The sequence below is a fragment of the Mustelus asterias genome, chromosome 16, assembly GCF_964213995.1.
Source record: "Mustelus asterias chromosome 16, sMusAst1.hap1.1, whole genome shotgun sequence".
Classification (NCBI taxonomy): Eukaryota; Metazoa; Chordata; class Chondrichthyes; order Carcharhiniformes; family Triakidae; genus Mustelus; species Mustelus asterias.
In genome coordinates this window covers 71,273,213-71,292,491 of record NC_135816.1, presented here as the reverse complement: position 1 = coordinate 71,292,491, position 19,279 = coordinate 71,273,213, and the positions used below count along the sequence as shown (strand labels likewise).

At 46.2% G+C, this 19,279-nt stretch overlaps 1 protein-coding gene across 2 annotated transcripts in view; it reads right to left on the bottom strand.

Moving 5' to 3' along the window:
• lsm11 (LSM11, U7 small nuclear RNA associated) overlaps positions 1-19,279 on the bottom strand; it is a 32,548-nt gene that overhangs the window by 11,792 nt on the left and 1,477 nt on the right. The window lies entirely within an intron of this gene.

The following is a 19,279-nucleotide window of genomic DNA, read 5'->3' as shown; positions in this document are numbered from 1 at the left end:
CCTGAGCAGCCTTGGATAGATTCCATCAGGCCCTGGGTATTTGTCAGTCTTTATATTCCTCTAACAAACCTAACACTTCCTCCTTTGTAATGGAGATTTTCTCCAACGGTTCAACACTCCCCTCCGAGACACTCCCTGTCAACACATCCCTCTCCTTTGTGAATACCGGCGCAAAGTATTCATTTAGGATCTCCCCTACTTCTTTGGGCTCCAAGCATAAGTCCCCACTTTTGTCCCTGAGAGGTCCGATTTTTTCCCTAACAACCCTTTTGTTCCTAACGTATGAATAAAATGCCTTGGGATTCTCCTTAATCCTGTCTGCCAAGAACATTTCGTGACCCCTTTTTGCTCTTCTAATTCCCCGTTTGAGTATTTTCCTACTTTCATTGTACTCCTCCAGAGCTCCCTCCGTTTTTAGCTGCCTGGACCTGATGTACGCCTCTCTTTTCCTTTTGACCAGTCCCTCAATTTCCCTGGTTATCCACGGTTCTCTAATCCTACCCTTCCTATCCTTTTTTACAGGCACATGCTTGTCCTGTAGCCCTAACAACCGTTCCTTAAAAGACTGCCACATACCAGATGTGGATTTACCCTCAAACAGCCTCTCCCAATCAAGAGCTGCCAATTTCTGCCTGATCCCAATAAAGTTAGCCTTCCCCCAATCCAACACCTTACCCTTGGGACACCACTCATCCTTTTCCATCACTATCCTAAAGCTAACAGAATTGTGGTCACTATTTGCCACATGTTCCCCAACCAAAACTTTGAAGACCTGACCGGGCTCATTCCCCAGTACCAGGTCCAGTATAGCCCCCTCTCTAGTTGGGCTGTCCACATATTGTTCCAACGAACCCTCCTGTACACATTTTACAAATTCCTCCCCATCCAGAGTCCCTGCCCTCAGCGATTTCCAGTCTATACCAAGGAAATTGAAGTCTCCCACTACAACAACCCTATATTTCCTGCACCTATCCAGTATCTCCTGACATATCCACTCTTCCACTTCCCTTGGGCTGTTGGGGGGCCTGTAGTACACCCCCAACATAGTGACTGCGCCTTTCCTGTTTCTAAGCTCCACCCAGAGTGACTCGCTACACGACTCCTCCAAATTGTCCTCCCTCTGCACCGCTGTAATATGCTCTCCAACCAATACCGCTACTCCCCCACCTCTTTTGGCCCCTCCTCTGTCTCGCCTAAAACACTTGTACCCTGGAATATTCAGCTGCCAGTCCTGTCCCTCTTTCAACCAAGTCTCTGTCACCGCAACCACATCCAAATTCCTCGTGCGCATTAAGGCCCCAAGTTCGTCTGTTTTACCTGCTACGCTCCTTGCATTGAAGTATAAGCACTCCAGACCCCCAGGCTCAGTGAGGTCGTCCTCCCCCAGAGTGCTCTTCTTCTTTGCCAGCCTTGTCCCAGCCCCAAGCTCGTCCCCAGCCACCACACTTATAGACCTAATAGTTTGATCCCCACCCCCCTGCCATACTAGTTTAAACCCCCCCGAACTGCACTAGCAAAGCTCCCAGCCAGGATATTTGTGCCCTTCCAACTTAGTTGTGACCCCTCCCTCTTGTACAGGTGCCATCCTCTCCTGAAAACCTCCCATTGGTCTATGAAAATAAAGCCCTCCCTCCTGGACCAGTCCTTTAGCCAGGCATTCATTTGAACCAACTCCCTATTCTTAGCCTCACTGGCACGAGGCATTGGGAGCAGCCCAGAGATGGCCACCCTAGTGACCCTACTTTTTAACCTATTTCCCAACTCCCTGAATTGCTCTCTTAGGACCCCCCTACTCTTCCTATCTACGTCATTTCCACCAATGTGTATAATGACATCCGTTTCTTTATCTTCCCCTTTTAATATGCCTCCTATCCGCTCGGAGACATCCGTGACCCCAGCACCAGGTAGGCAGACTACCATCCTGGAGTCCCGTTCGCCCCCACAGAATCGCCTGTCTGTGCCTCTAACTGATGCATCCCCCACCACTATCGCTCTCCTAACCCCTCTCTTCCCTTTCCGGGCCACAGAGCCTGACTGTGTGCCAGTGACCTGGTCACTGTGTCTTACCCCTGGAGAGGCACACTCCTCCACACTATCTAAAACAATGTACCTGTTTTGGAGTGGGACAACCACAGGTGACCCCTCTTCTAACTGTCCACTCCCCTCCCCTCTCACACCTGTCACCAAGCCCTTCCTATTTTGAGAGACCACCACTGGAGTCCTCCCTTGTACTTTACCCTTCTGCCCTTTACTCCTCCTAACTGTGACCCACGTGTCATTCTCCCGATGCCCCGGTGTAACTAGTTGCCTATAACTGCTGTCAATTTTTCTCCCATTTTCCCTGACTAGACTAAGGTCAGCGATCTGCAGCTCCAGTTCCCTAACACGGTCCCTCAAGAGCTGCAGTTCCACGCACCTGGCACATATGTGAACCTCTGGGAAGCTAGGTGTTTGCAGGAACTCCCACATCCCACATCGGAAGCACTGAACTGGCCGATCACTCATACCTGCCCTTATCCTTTATAGGGTTGGGTAAAAAATAACTAGCCTTGCCTCGCCCTTTCAGCCTAAGTCCTGTGAGCCAAAGCCCTTATAGTTCACACTCTGCTACCCACTCACTCAAGCCCTGTGAGCCAAAGCCCTTATAGTTCACACTCTGCTTCCCACTCACTCAAGCCCTGTGAGCCAAAGCCCTTATAGTTCACACTCTGCTTCCCACTCACTCCACTGCCCGCTCCCAACGCTGCCCGCTGTATAGTGCAGACGGCTTTTTATGCTCCCGGCGAACCACCCAAGTAACTGCCTTTTATACTAAGACTCAACCTCCCAGAATCCCCTTCAGCTGACCTCACTTCCTCAATTCAAAACCCTGAAAAAAGCCCGCGAAATATACTAGGAATACCCTTAAATGAATAAATGAATAATTAAATCACTTCTTAGCTTACTCTCAGCACTCCTGCTAAGACTCTCTCCCCCAGTCTCACTCCAGTTAAACAAAGAGATCGAACCCCCCAGGTAACTGCCTTTTATACTAAGACTCAACCTCCCAGAATCCCCTTCAGCTGACCTCACTTCCTCAATTCAAATCCCTGAAAAAAGCCCGCGAAATATACTAGGAATACCCTTAAATGAATAAATGAATAATTAAATCACTTCTTAGCTTACTCTCAGCACTCCTGCTAAGACTCTCTCCCCCAGTCTCACTCCAGTTAAACAAAGAGTTATGCACAAGGATTTCACAGAGTAGAGGCAGGAGCGGAGTTGGGCAATGTTAGAGGTGGAAATAGATGGTCTTTGTGACAGTGTGGATATGTGGTTGGACATATCTGACACCGAGATTGCAATGAGTCGGGTTCAGCCTCAAATAGTTGCCAAGGATAGCGATAGAATCAGTGGCGAAAATAAGAAGTGGAGCAGGAGTAGGCCATCCGCCCCTCGAGCCTGCTCGGCCATTCATTAAGATCATGGCTGATCTTTTCATGGACTCAGCTCCACTTACCCACCCACTCACTATAACCCTTAATTCCTTTACTGTTCAAAAATTTATCTTACTTGCCTTAAAAACATTCAACAAGGTAGCCTCACCTGCTTCACTGGGCAGGGAGTTCCACAGATTCACAACCCTTGGGTAAAGAAGTTCCTCCTCAACTCAGTCCTAAAGCTGCTCCCCCTTATTTTGAGGCTATGCCCCCTAGTTCTAGTTTCACCTGCCAGTGGAAACAACCTCCCTGCTTCTATCTTTTCTATTCCCTTCATAATCTTATATGTTTCTATAAGATCTCCCCTCATTCTTCTGAATTCCAATCAGTATAATCCCAGTCTACTCAGTCTCTTCTCATAAGCCAGCCCTCTCAAATCCGGAATCAACCCAGTGAATCTCCTCTGCACCCCCTCCAGTGCCAGTAAATCCTTTCTCAAGTAAGGAGACCAAAACCGTACACAGTATTCCAGGTGTGGCCTCACCAACACCTTATACAGCTGCAGTATAACCTCCCTATTTTTAAACTCCATCCCTCTAGCAATGAAGGACAGAATTCCATTTGCCTTCTTAATTACCTGAAAACCAACTTTTTGTGATTCATCCACAAGGACACCCAGGTCCCTCTGCACAGCAGCATGCTGCAATTGTTTTACCATTTAAATAATAGTCCATTTTGCTGTTATTCCTACCAAAATGGATGACCTCACATTTACCAACATTGTACTCCATCTGCCAGACCCTTGCCCAGTCACTTAGACTATCTATAATCCCTTTGCAGACTTTGTGTCCTCTGCACATTTTGCCCTGCCACTCATCTTAGTGTCATCTGCAAACTTTGACACGCTACACTTGGTCCCCAACTCCATATCATCAATAATGCATTTACAGCACAGGAGGAGGCCATTTGGCCCGCTGCTTTCATGCCAACTGTAAAAGAGCTATCCAATATAATCACACTTCCCAGCTCTTGGTCCATAACTTCCACTTCAAGTGAACATTCAATTACTTTTTTAACTGTGATGAGGGTTTCTGCCTTTATCACACTTTCAGAAAGTGAGTTCCAGGTCCTGAAACCCTTTGCATTGTCATGATCAGAAGATAAAGGAAAATACATATATATCTACATCACCATAGCTAGTTATTTTTTTTTAAAATGGACTAATGACTGGACTGAGAAAATTGCCACCACCGACCACATGATGGTCGTACTGGAGGTTTGAGCAGTTTAGCTGAATAGCTCGACCCAAATCCACCCATAGAACCATAGAACCCCTACAGTGCAGAAAGAGGCCATTCGGCCCATCGAGTCTGCACCGACCACAATCCCACCCAGGCCTACATATCCCTATATCCCTACATATTTACCTGCTAATCCCTCTCATCCTCATATTTACCCACTAATCCCTCTAATCTACGCATCCCGGGACACTAAGGGGCAATTTAGCTTGGCCAATCAACCTAACCCGCACATCTTTGGACTGTGGGAGGAAACCGGAGCACCCAGAGGAAACCCCTGTCACATGATTGAGACTGCAGCGGTTGAATTGCTTTAATTATACAGCTTTTGGGTTTTATCTTCAATTGCGGATTAACCTCCAAAGAGAAAACCGGATTCCAGGCTGGCAGCCTGCCTTTGACCTGCATCTCTCTCAAAATCTGATCTCCAAAAAGAGCTTTGTATTTCACCTACAGAGTGCATCTTCAATGGGTTCAACCTGCAACCAAGACCAGGCATTATGACAGAAAAATCCACCTGAAAGAATCTTCATAGAACACTGACTTACTGGACTCTGGGTTCATGAGAAACCACAATTCTTAGTTTTATCGTGGTCTTTCCCTGAATCCCTTTCTTCCCCTTATCTCTCTTGTAAGAATGCAAAAAGGAGTGGATATTGCAAAACCCCTTCCCACGTCTTATTTCACTTAATCGTGAGTTTGCTGTGAGGTTATTAATAGAGGATTGGATCATTCAAAAAATGAAGGATGGGGCAAATTAATAACATCTTTCTGTTCAATGACAATGGTGCTGAGAGGAGAAATCAGGGCTGTTTAAATGAATCAGCCTGAAAAGCATTACTCCATACCTCCCCTCTAATACCAATTACTTTTAATCCTTGCCCCCGATTATGGACCTCTCTGGTAACAGAAAGAGATCCTTCCCAGCTGGAGTACTGTGTGCAGATCTTGCCACCTCGCCATAGGGAGGATGTGACTGCACTGAAGGGGGTATAGAGGAGATTCACCAGGATGTTGCCTGGGATGGAGCATTTGAGCTATAAGGAGAGACTGGATAGACTCAGGTTGTTTTCTCTACAGCAGAGAAGGCTGAGGGGGGACGTGATTGAGGTACATAAGATTATGAGGGATATAGACAGGGTGAATAGGAAGCAGCTGTTCCCCTTGGTTGAGGAGTCAATCACGAGGCGGCATAGGTTTAGGGTAATCGGCCTCGCAGGTGGAGGATGCGGTCAAGAAGGCGTACTGGCCTTCATTAATCGAGGGATTGAGTTTAGGAGTCGGGAGATAATGCTGCAGCTTTATAGGACCCTGCTTAGACCCCACTTGGAGTACTGCGCGTAGTTCTGGTCACCTCATTACAGGAAAGACGTTGAAGCCATTGAAAGGGTGCAGAGGAGATTTACAAGGATGTTGCCTGGATTGGGGGGCATGCCTTATGAGGATAGGTTGAGGGAGCTTGGTCTCTTCTCCCTGGAGAGACGAAGGATGAGAGGTGACCTGATAGAGGTTTACAGGATGTTGAGAGGTCTGGATAGGGTAGACTCTCAGAGGCTATTTCCAAGGGCTGAAATGGTTGCTACGAGAGGACACAGGTTTAAGGTGCTGGGGGGTAGGTACAGAGGAGATGTCAGGGGTAAGTTTTTCACTCAGAGGGTGGTGGGTGAGTGGAATCGGCTGACGTCGGTGGTGGTGGAGGCAAACTCGTTGGGGTCTTTTAAGAGACTTCTGGATGAGTACATGGGATTTAATGGGATTGAGGGCTATAGATAGGCCTAGAGGTGGGGATGTGATCGGCGCAACTTGTGGGCCGAAGGGCCTGTTTGTGCTGTGGCTTTCTATGTTCTATGTTCTATGTAAGGGGCAGGAGATTCAGAGGGGATTTGAGAAAACATTTTTTCACTCAGAGTGGTGAGAGTCTAGAACGCAGTGCCTGGGAAGGTAGTGGAGGCCGGGAATCTTACAACCTTTAAAAAGTATTTGGATGAGCACTTGAAATATCATAACATTCAAGGATATAGGACAAGTGCTGAAAAATAGAATTAGTGTGACGTTACTGGTAGTTATTGTCGATGCAGACCTGATGGGCCGAAGCACCCTTTCTGCGCTGCACGACTATCTAATCTATCCAGGCCCCTCAATTTTACACATCACAATTAAACCTCCCCTCAGCCCTTCGGTTGCAAAGAAAATAAACCACAATCTTTCCAACTTCACCTTGTGGCTAAGAGTCTCCATTCTTGTCAACTACCTTGGGAATCTCCTCTGTACCCTTCTTGGTACAATCAGTGACCAGAACTGCATGCAGTGTTTCCACTGTAGCCTAACTAATGTTTTATACAGTTCTACCATAACCTCAGTGTTATATTCCATTCCTCTGTTCATAAAATAAAGTATCCCCTCTTAGTTACATTATCGAGCAGTCCTGTTACCTTCAGGGAACTGGAGGCAGGCACTCAAATATCGCTACGTTCCTATACAACTCTCAGTATTTGACCATTTGAATAATTCCTTGTATTGTTTGCCCTCCTGCCAAGGGGAACAGTTTCTCCCTATGTACTCTATCAATACCTTTCATAACTTGGAACAATTCTATTAAATCTCCCCTTGACCACTGCTCGAAGGAGAACAATCCTAATTTCTGTAGTCTCTTCTGGTACTGAGATTAAGAGACTTCACAGCTTCCAAATCATTCCAGATTTATGCAAGTTTCTGCCATCCTGTCTAACTATAGTTCACCCTCTTTCCTCAAGCACAGGTTTTGCATTAACATATACAGCATATTTGAATCTTAATAAGCAAATCACAGCTTTCCCAGAGGGAAATGCATCCTCGTCAGTTCATTTCTCTAGTAGATGTAAAAATCTTTTGTCTACCTGCATTTGCTGTCAAAATTAGCCATTGTAAATTCCCACATCTGCGTTTATAATGAAAACTGTATGTAAACATGTCACGCTGTAATTACAACTTTCCCCAGCTGAGGCACTGCAATACTATTGTGAAGAGGTTCCAATGGATGTACAAATTTATAATGGAATGTAAAATAAGGACAAAATTTATGCCTCTAAAATAGACTGAATTATATATTTGTGCCCCAATCCTGGCTCTAACCTTGGATCGCTTACACAAGGAATGTTTTAACAACAGAGGAGCAATTAATTCAAAGTGTAGTCACCATTGGATTTGGTACTGGGAAATGAACTGGGCCAAGTGTTAGATTTGGTTGTGGGAGAGCACTTTGGAGATAGTGACCACAATTCGGTGTCTTTTGTTATTGCAATGGAGAGGGATAGGGCCGTACGGCAGGGCAAGGTTTACAATTGGGGGAGAGGTAATTATGATGCGATTAGGCAAGAATTAAGGGGCATAAGATGGGAACAGAAACTGTCAGGGAAAGGCACTAATGAAAAGTGGAACTTTTTCAAGGAACAAATACTGGGTGTCCTTGATAGGTATGTCCCTGTCAGGCAGGGAGGAAATGGCCGAGTGAGGGAACCATGGTTCACGAAAGAGGTGGAATGTCTTGTGAAAAGGAAGAGGGAAGCTTATGTAGGGATGAGGAAACAAGGTTCAGATGGCTCGATTGAGGGTCACAAGTTAGCAAGGAATGAGCTGAAAAAGGGGCTTAGGAGAGCTAGGAGGGGACACGAGAAGTCCTTGGCGGGTCGGATCAAGGAAAACCCCAAGGCTTTTTACTCTTATGTGAGGAATAAAAGAATGACCAGGGTGAGGTTAGGGCTGGTCAAGGACAGTAGTGGGAACTTGTGTATGGAGTCAGTAGAGATAGGCGAGGTGATGAATGAATACTTTTCTTCAGTGTTCACCAAGGAGAGGTTGGGGAAACTGGGGTTGTTCTCCTTGGAAAGACGGAGGATGAGGGGAGACTTAATAGAGGTGTATAAAATTATGAAAGGCATAGATAGGGTGAACGGTGGGAAGCTTTTCCCCGGGTCGGTGGTGACGTTCACGAGGGGTCATAGGTTCAAGGTGAAGGGAGGGAGGTTTAACACAGATATCAGAAGGACATATTTCACACAGAGGGTCGTGGGGGCCTGGAATGTGTTGCCGGGCAAGGTGGTGGAGGCGGACACACTGGGAACGTTTAAGACTTATCTAGACAGCTATATGAACGGAGTGGGAATGGAGGGATACAAAAGAGTGGTCTAGTTTGGACCAGGGAGCGGCGCGGGCTAATTGTTCCTTGTTTCTCGTTTCAAGGCTTCATTCTATGATCATCTTGCTGGTGCCAGTACAGAGCGAGACTGCGGATAGTTGGGAACCTGTCTCGGGGGCAGGGAATTCAGATGGTGTTCGTGGAAGTGGAAATGACTAGGGTTGGGAAGCATTTTCCGATCAGGGCCATTGTGATCTCCTGGACTCGTTTCGATCGCCACAGGGGGTCGGAGAGGAATTTCCCAGATTTTTTTTCCCCATATTGGCCCTGGGGTTTTTCACTCTGGGTTTTCGCCTCTCCCTGGAGATCACATGGTCTGGAATGGGGGGGTGGGGGTGAGTTAATAGGTTGTGATGAACAAAGCATCGTAGCTGTGAGGGACAGCTCGGTGGATAGGATATTGGTATGTAGATAGGCTGGAAAATTGGGCGGGGATCCTGGATTCAATCCTGGACCGGGGAGCGGCGCGGGCTTGGAGGCCGAAGGGCCTGTTCCTGTGCTGTATTGTTCTTTGTTCTTTGTTTTTTGTTGAGAGGGGCCATGTTTTTGAGGAAGAGAAGGTGTTACAGGCTAATAGGCTGGAGGAAATAGATGTTCGGAGGGAGGATGTCCTGGCAGTTTTGAATAAACTGAAGGTCGATAAGTCCCCTGGGCCTGATGAAATGTATCCTAGGATTCTTTGGGAGGCAAGGGATGAGATTGCAGAGCCTTTGGCTTTGATCTTTGGGTACTCACTGTCCACGGGGATGGTGCCAAAGGACTGGAGAGTGGCGGATGTTGTTCCTCTGTTTAAGAAAGGGAATAGAAATGACCCTGGTAATTATAGACCGGTTAGTCTTACTTCGGTGGTTGGTAAATTGATGGAAAAGGTCCTTAGGGATGGGATTTACGACCATTTAGAAAGATGCGGATTCATCCGGGATAGTCAGCACGGATTCGTGAAGGGCAAGTCATGCCTCACAAATTTGATAGAATTTTTTGAGGAGGTAACTAAGTGTGTTGATGAAGGTAGGGCAGTTGATGTCATATACATGGATTTTAGTAAGGCGTTTGATAAGGTCCCCCATGGTCGGCTTATGATGAAAGTAAGGAGGTGTGGGATAGAGGGAAAGTTGGCCGATTGGATAAGTAACTGGCTATCTGATCGAAGACAGAGGGTGGTGGTGGATGGAAAATTTTCGGACTGGAGGCAGGTTGCTAGCAGAGTGCTATAGGGATCAGTGCTTGGTCCTCTGCTCTTTGTGATTTTTATTAATGACTCAGAGGAGGGGACTGAAGGGTGGATCAGTAAATTTGCTGATGACACCAAGATTGGTGGAGTAGTGGATGACGTGGAGGGCTGTTGTAGGCTGCAAAGAGACATAGATAGGATGCAAAGCTGGGCTGAAAAATGACAAATGGAGTTTAACCCTGATAAATGTGAGGTGATTAATTTTGGTAGGACAAATTTAAATGTGGATTACAAAGAACAAACAAAGAACAAAGAACAATACAGCACAGGAACAGGCCCTTCGGCCCTCCAAGCCCGCGCCGCTCCCCGGTCCAGGATTGAATCCTGAATCCAGGATCCCCGCCCAATTTTCCAGCCTATCTACATACCAATATCCTATCCACCGAGCTGTCCCTCACAGCTACGATGCTTTGTTCATCACAACCTATTAACTCACCCCCACCCCCCCATTCCAGACCATGTGATCTCCAGGGAGAGGCGAAAACCCAGAGTGAAAACCCCAGGGCCAATATGGGGGAAAAAAATCTGGGAAATTCCTCTCCGACCCCCTGAGGCGATCGAAACGAGTCCAGGAGATCACAATGGCCCTGATCGGAAAATGCTTCCCAACCCTAGTCATTTCCACTTCCACGAACACCATATGAATTCCCTGCCCCCGAGACAGGTTCCCAACTATCCGCAGTCTCGCTCTGTACTGGCACCAGCAAGATGATCATAGAATGAAGCCTTGAAACGAGAAACAAGGAACAATTAGCCCGCGCCGCTCCCTGGTCCAAACTAGACCACTCTTTTGTATCCCTCCATTCCCACTCCGTTCATATAGCTGTCTAGATAAGTCTTAAACGTTCCCAGTGTGTCCGCCTCCACCACCTTGCCCGGCAACACATTCCAGGCCCCCACGACCCTCTGTGTAAAATATGTCCTTCTGATATCTGTGTTAAACCTCCCCCCCTTCACCTTGAACCTATGACCCCTCGTGAACGTCACCACCGACCCGGGGAAAAGCTTCCCACCGTTCACCCTATCTATGCCTTTCATAATTTTATACACCTCTATTAAGTCTCCCCTCATCCTCCGTCTTTCCAAGGAGAACAACCCCAGTTTCCCCAATCTCTCCTCATAACCAAGCCCCTCCATACCAGGCAACATCCTGGTAAACCTCCTCTGTACTCTCTCCAAAGCCTCCACGTCCTTCTGGTAGTGTGGCGACCAGAACTGGACGCAGTATTCCAAATGCGGCCGAACCAACGTTCTATACATCTGCAACATCAGACCCCAACTCTTATACTCTATGCCCCGTCCTATAAAGGCAAGCATGCCATATGCCTTCTTCACCACCTTCTCCACCTGTGACGTCACCTTCAAAGATCTGTGGACTTGCACACCCAGGTCCTTCTGCGTCTCTACACCCTTTATGGTTCTTCCATTTATCGTGTAGCTCCTCCCTACATTATTCCCACCAAAATGCATCACTTCGCATTTATCAGGATTGAACTCCATCTGCCATTTCCTTGCCCAAATTTCCAGCCTATCTATATCCTTCTGTAGCCTCTGACAATGTTCCTCACTATCTGCAAGTCCTGCCAGTTTTGTGTCGTCCGCAAACTTACTGATCACCCCAGTTACTCCTTCTTCCAGATCATTTATATAAATCACAAACAGCAGAGGTCCCAATACAGAGCCCTGCGGTACACCACTAGTCACAGGCCTCCTGCCGGAAAAAGACCCTTCCACTACCACCCTCTGTCTTCTATGCCCAAGCCAGTTCTCCACCCATCTAGCCACCTCCCCCTTTATCCCATGAGATCCAACCTTTTTCACTAGCCTACCATGAGGGACTTTGTCAAATGCTTTACTAAAGTCCATATAGACAACATCCACGGCCCTTCCTTCGTCAACCATTTTGGCCACTTCTTCAAAAAACACCACCAGGTTAGTGAGGCATGACCTCCCTCTCACAAAACCATGCTGACTATCGTTAATGAGTTTATTCCTTTCTAAATGCGCATACATCCTATCTCTAAGAATCTTCTCCAACAACTTCCCCACCACGGACGTCAAGCTCACCGGCCTATAATTACCCGGGTTATCCTTCCTACCCTTCTTAAATAACGGGACCACATTGGCTATCCTCCAATCCTCTGGGACCTCACCTGTGTCCAGTGACGAGACAAAGATTTGCGTCAGAGGCCCAACGATTTCACCTCTCGTCTCCCTGAGCAGCCTTGGATAGATTCCATCAGGCCCTGGGGATTTGTCAGTCTTTATATTCTCTAACAAACCTAACACTTCCTCCTTTGTAATGGAGATTTTCTCCAACGGTTCAACACTCCCCTCAGAGACACTCCCAGTCAACACATCCCTCTCCTTTGTGAATACCGACGCAAAGTATTCATTTAGGATCTCCCCTACTTCTTTGGGCTCCAAGCATAAGTCCCCACTTTTGTCCCTGAGAGGTCCGATTTTTTCCCTAACAACCCTTTTGTTCCTAACGTATGAATAAAATGCCTTGGGATTCTCCTTAATCCTGTCTGCCAAGAACATTTCGTGACCCCTTTTTGCTCTTCTAATTCCCCGTTTGAGTACTTTCCTACTTTCATTGTACTCCTCCAGAGCTCCCTCCGTTTTTAGCTGCAGGGTCAAAGGTAGGGTTCTGAAGACTGTGGAGGAACAGAGAGATCTTGGGGTCCATATCCACAGATCTCTAAAGGTTGCCACTCAAGTGGATAGAGCTGTGAAGGCGGCCTATAGTGTGTTAGCTTTTATTAACAGGGGGTTGGAGTTTAAGAGCCGTGGGGTTATGCTGCAACTGTACAGGACCTTGGTGAGACCACATTTGGAATATTGTGTGCAGTTCTAGTCACCTCACTATAAGAAGGATGTGGAAGCACTGGAAAGAGTGCAGAGGAGATTCATCAGGATGCTGCCTGGTTTGGAGGGTAGGTCTTATGAGGAAAGGTTGAGGGAGCTAGGGCTGTTCTCTCTGGAGCGGAGGAGGCTGAGGGGAGACTTAATAGAGGTGAGACCAGTGCCTCGGGGATGGCAGTTGAGAGCCCTGTCAACCACAGTGGGTGGAAATCCACGATTGAGGAAGAAGGAAGAAATATCAGCAGCGCTATTTTGGAAAGTGGCATCATCAGAACAGATGCGGCGGAGGCGAAGGAACTGAGAGAATGGGATTGAGTCCTTACAGGATGTGGGGTGTGAAGAGCTGTAGTCAAAGTAGTTGTGGAGTCGGTGGGATTGTAATGGATACTAGTGGACAGTTTATCACCAGAAATGGACAGAGAGGGGTCAAGGAAGAGAAGAGAAGTGTCAGAAATGGACCATGTGAAGGTGATAGAGGGGTGGAAATTCGAAGCAAAGTTGATAAATTTTTCCAGGTCCAGACGAGAGCATGAAGTGGCACCAAAATAGCCGTCAATGTACAGATAAAGAAGTTGTGGGAGGGGGTCGGAGTAGAATTGGAACAGGGAATACCCCACATAACCTATAAAGAGACCAAGGTCCTTTCTGGCGAAGCAGCACTTCACATGCACCCCCTTCAATCTGGTCTATTGCATTCGCTGCTCCCAATGCGGTCTACTCTACATTGGAGAGACCAAACGTAGACTGAGTGATCGCTTTGCTGAACACCTTTGGTCAGTCTGCAAGCAGGACCCAGACCTTCCTGTCGCTTGCCAGTTCAACACCACCCTGCTCTCCTGTCCACATGTCCGTCCTTGGCCTTTTGAAATGTTCTAGCGAACCCCAATGCAAACTGGAGGAACAGCACCTCAATTTCGATTGGACACTTTACAGCCTTCTAGACTGAACGTTGAGTTCAACAACTTCAGAGCATGAACTCTCTCCTCCACCTTCACCCCTTTTCCATTAATTTTATTTCATTTTGTTTCACCTCATTCATCCATGTTATCATCCTTCTTTCCTACTTCCATTTTTCCACTTCTCCTTTCCAGCTCTCCTTCTTGCACCCCCCACCGTCCCGTCCCCCTCCCCTCTCTTCAGGACAACTGCCATAATCCCCAGGCAGTACCTTAAGCATCTGTACCTCTGTCGTGCCATTCACACATTCTGATCACTTGATGGACACATTTAGCACATTCTCAGCCTTCTGTATCCTCATTTACAATCCCTTTGTCCCATTCCACACCACCCTTACAATACAAATCTCTGCTGATTCTCTTTGCTCTCAGTCCTGATGAAGGGTCATCTAGACTCAAAACATTGGCTCAAATTCTCTTCCCATAGATGCTGTCAGACTTGCTGAGATATTAAGAACATAAGAACTAGGAGCAAGAGTAGACCATTTGGCCCCGCAAGTCTGCTCCGCCATTCAATAAGATCATGGCTGATCTTTTCATGGACTCAGCTCCACTTACCTGCCCGCTCACCATAACCCTTAATTCCTTTACTGTTCAAAAATCTATCTTTGCCTTAAAAATATTCAACAAGGTAGCCTCAACTGTTTCACTGGGCAGGGAATTCCACAGATTCACAACACTTTGGGTGAAGAGGTTCCTCCTCAACTCAGTTCTAAATCTGCTCCCTCTAATTTTGAGGCTATGCCCCTTAGTTCTGATTTCACCTGCCAGTGGAAACAACCTCCCTGCTTCTATCTATGTTTCTATAAGATCCCCCTTCATTATTCTAAATTCCAATGAGTATAGTCCCAGTCTACTCAGTCTCTCCTCATAAGCCAACCCTCTCAACTCCGGAATCAACCTAGTGAATCTCCTCTGCACCCCCTCCAGTGCCCGTATATCCTTTCTCAAGGATGCCAAAATTGTACACAGTACTCCAGGTGTGGCCTCACTAGCACCTTATACAGCTGCAACATAACCTCCCTGTTTTAAAACTCCATCCCTCCTGCAATGAAGGACAAAATTCCTTTTGCCTTCTTAATTACCTGCTGCACCTCCAAACCAACTTTTTGTGATTCAAGCACAAGGACATCCCGGTCCCTCTGCACAGCAGCATGCTGCAATTTTTTACCATTTAAATAATAGTCCATTTTACTGTTATTCCTACCAAAATGGATGATCTCACATTTACCAACATTGTACTCCATCTGCCAGACCCTTGTCCACTCACTTAAACTATCTATATCCCTTTGCAGACATTCAGTGTCCTCCCCACACTTTGCTCTGCCACTCATCTTAATGTCATCTGCGAACTTTGACACGCTACACTTGGTCCCCAACTCCAAATCATCAATGTAAATTGTAAACAATTGTGATCCCACTGATCCCTGAGACACACCACTAGTCACTGATCGCCAACCAGAAAAACACCCATTTACCCCCACTCTTGCTTTCTGTTAGTTAACCAATCCTTTATCCATGCTATTACATTACCCGAATGCCGTGCATCTCTATCTTATGCAGCAGCCTTTTGTGTGGCACCTTGTCAAATGCCTTTTGGAAATCAGATACAACACATCCACCGGTTCCCCGTTGTCCACTGCGCTCGTAACGTCCTCAAAGAATTCCACTAAATTAGATAAACATGACCTGCTTTTCATGAACCCATGCTGTGTCTTCCCAATGGGACAATTTCTATTCAGATGTCTCGCTATTTCTTCCTTGATGATAGATTCAAACATTTTTCCCACTGCAGAGGTTAAGCTAACCGCCCTATAGTTACCTGCCTTTTGTCTACCTCCTTTTTTAAACATTTGCCATTTTCTAATCTGCTGGGACCGCCCCAGAGTCCAGTGAATTTTGGTAAATTACGAGTCCATTTGCTAGTTCCCCTGCCACGTCTTTTAGTACCCTGGGATGCATTCCAGCAGGGCCAGGAGGCTTGTCTACCTTTAGCCCCATTAGCTTACCTAACATTACTTCTTTAGTGATAATGATCGTTTCTAGGTCCTCACCTGCCACAGCCTTCTTGTCTTCAATTTTTTGGCATGTTATTTGTGTCTTCCACTGTGAAGGCCGACAAAATACCTGTTCAATGCTTCGGCCATTTCCGCATTTCCCATTATTAAATCCCCCTTCTCATCCTCTAAAGGACCAACTTTTACCTTAGCCACTCTTTTTCTTTTTATATATTTGTAGAAACTTTTGCAATCTGTTTTTATATTCTGAGCTAGTTTACTCTCGTAATCTATCTTACTTTTCTTTATAGCTTTTTCGTGGCTTTCTGTTGATCTTTAAAGGTTTCCCAATCCCCTAGTTTCCCACTAATCTTTGCCACTTTGCATGCATTTTCTTTCAATTTGATACCCTCCTTTATTTCCTTAGATATCCATGGCTGATTACCCCTTTTTTCTACAGTCCTTCTTGATCACTGATGTATACTTTTGCTGAGCACTGTGAAAAATCGTTTTGAAAATCCTCCACTGTTCCTCAATTGTCCCACCATAAAGTTTTTGCTTCCTGTCTACCTTAGCCAACTCCTCCCTCATCCTCTTGTAGTTTCCTTTGTTTAAACACAAGACACTGGTATTGAATTTTACCTTCTCAACCTCCATCTGTATTTTAAATTCGACCATACTCTGATCGCTCCTTCCGAAAGCATCCCTAACTGTGAGATCATTAATTATTCCTGTCTCATTACACAGGACCAGATCTAGGATAATTTCCAGCATTTTCTGTTTTTGTGCTTTTTGACAATGTTGATTTGAATGCAGCACATTCAGTCTGAACCGCCAAGACAGACAAACAAGACTTTGGTTTAATATTTCATGCGAAGAGCACCCCAGCAATGTAGTAAGCATGCTACCAACTGAACAACTCTACTGGAATAGACAGCAACACACTTATGGAATAGACAGGCAATGACATCAAAATATAACCCAAGGAGAGAAACAGGTAAACTGGGCAATGTGGTGAGAGTTTCAAAAAGTGACTTCAAGTTTGGAGTCTCAAAGAGCTTTCCAAGATGGAGAAGAAAGGTGAGAGGTGAAAGGTTTAAGGAGGGAACTCCCAATGTAGAAGCCAAAGCAGCTGAACGTGGTGCAACAAGTGGTAAGTGAAAGAATGAGGATACACAGAAGGCCAAACTCAGAGGCAGAAGAGTGCAAACAGTAATGTTAGGATGATGGATGTTGCAGAGATAGGGCTGGAAAAGCCAAGACATTCTGCTCCCAAAGGAATTATATTGTCTGCGGTATAATTCAGGGTTTGCTAATGTGGAACATACTTGACAGTTATAATTACTACTAGGTGCATCACTTGCCCAGTGCAATAAATAAGGGTTCATAATGCAATGGGTATGACCCAAAATGTACAGCACAGAAAGTCCATTTGTTGCCAACTGGTTTATACTAGTGCTCCACATGAGCCTCCTCCCACTTCACTTCCTATAACCCAGCCTGTATATTCTTCTGTCTCTTTCTCACTCATGTTTATCCAGCTATCCTTTAAATGCATCCATTTTATTCATCACAATTACTCCTTGGGGCGGTGGCACATTCTAACCACCCTCTGCGCGAGTTCCACCTGAATTCCCTGTTGGGTTTACAAGACTATCTTATATCTATGGGCTCGAGTTTAGGGCTCCCTCACAAGTGGAAAGTTCTTCTCTAGCTCCACCCTATTGAACCCCAATTTTAAACATTGTGCACTGTCGAAAGAGAAGAGTCCCAGCCAGTTCAACCTTTCCTAATGGACAGAACCCCTCAGCTCTATCATCTGTGTAATTTATTTTTACACATCTTTTAGTCTCGAATTCATTTATATAATATGGAGCCCAAAACTGTCAAGTATGGTTTAACTAATGTCCTATTATGTTTAACATAATTTCTCTGCTTTTCATTTGTTGAAATTAGCTATGCTCCAATCTGTAGGAACCATCCAGAGTCCAAAGAATTTTGGAAAATAATGTGGCCAAATGGGCCATCTAAAATGGCGATTTGTAAAGCACTCTGGGACAATTGGGCAAGAACTAAAACAGCAGGCTGCCGCCTAAAAGACAGAGATAAACTGGTTGCAACCCAGACGGGTGAATACACAGGATATGGGTCATCCCCAGGACAAAAGAGACTTTCTGGTCAAACTGGGTTGTTTACCAGACATAGGGCACCGTAATCCCTTATTTGGGAGGGAGGTATGTATTCTACGTGCCCCCAGCACCTACAGACATGGCCGTTGGGGACACACCCAGGGATTGGTGTGGTAGCACCCGATTGGACTTTATCGATCAGGATGATCAAGTCCTGATCGATTGATTGGCAATGGCCAAAAGGGGCGGGAAACCCAATGGGGTATAAAGGGTGCTGCGCAACCAAGAATCTCTCTCTCTCTGACCCCACGAACGAGCTACAACAATGGTGACCATCACCAGCGAAGACCAGCACGAGGAGAGCCACCACACCCGAGAAGGAAGGAAGACCAGAGCCAGAACAGACCAAAGGACCAGACTACGCAGAGGACTACCGAGACCAGTGCACAGATAAAGGCCAATATCTGCTTGGGTACTTGCCAGTCACGCAAAGTTAAGTCAAGGTCTTGTATTGGACTTGAACTTTAGTATTTTCTGTAAGATACTTATATAATATGGAGCCCAAAACTGTCAAGCTGGCTGGGACTCTTCTCTTTCGACAGTGCACAATGGGTGATTATTGATTGTGTGTTTTAAATAAATATTGGTTGTACTAACAAGACGTCTACTCGCAGTTATTTGTCCACCGTATAAGGGTTAAAACAGACTGTGCGACAGGCACAACAATAACCACCAATGGATCGACTATTTCCAGGGCCACTTCCTGAAATGCTATGGGATGAAGACTATTAGGACCTGGAGATTTATCCACCTTCAATCCCATCAATTTCCCCAAAACCACTTCTCTACTAATGCTGAAAATCTAACGGCAATTGGAACTAGCTTAGTGGCAAAAACTAGGCGGCATGGACAAGTTGGGCCGAAGGGCCTGTTTCCATGCTGTAAACCTCTATGACTCTACACTGCCTGCAATCCCAGGCACTTTAACTGTATACACAGGATCTGCTCGGATGAGGAGGATCGCAACAGACACCTCCAGACGCTGAAAGATGCCCTCATAAGAACAGGATATGGCGCTAGACTCATCGATCGACAGTTCCAACGCGCCACAGCGAAAAACCGCACCGACCTCCTCAGAAGACAAACACGGGACACAGTGGACAGAGTACCCTTCGTTGTCCAGTACTTCCCCGGAGCGGAGAAGCTA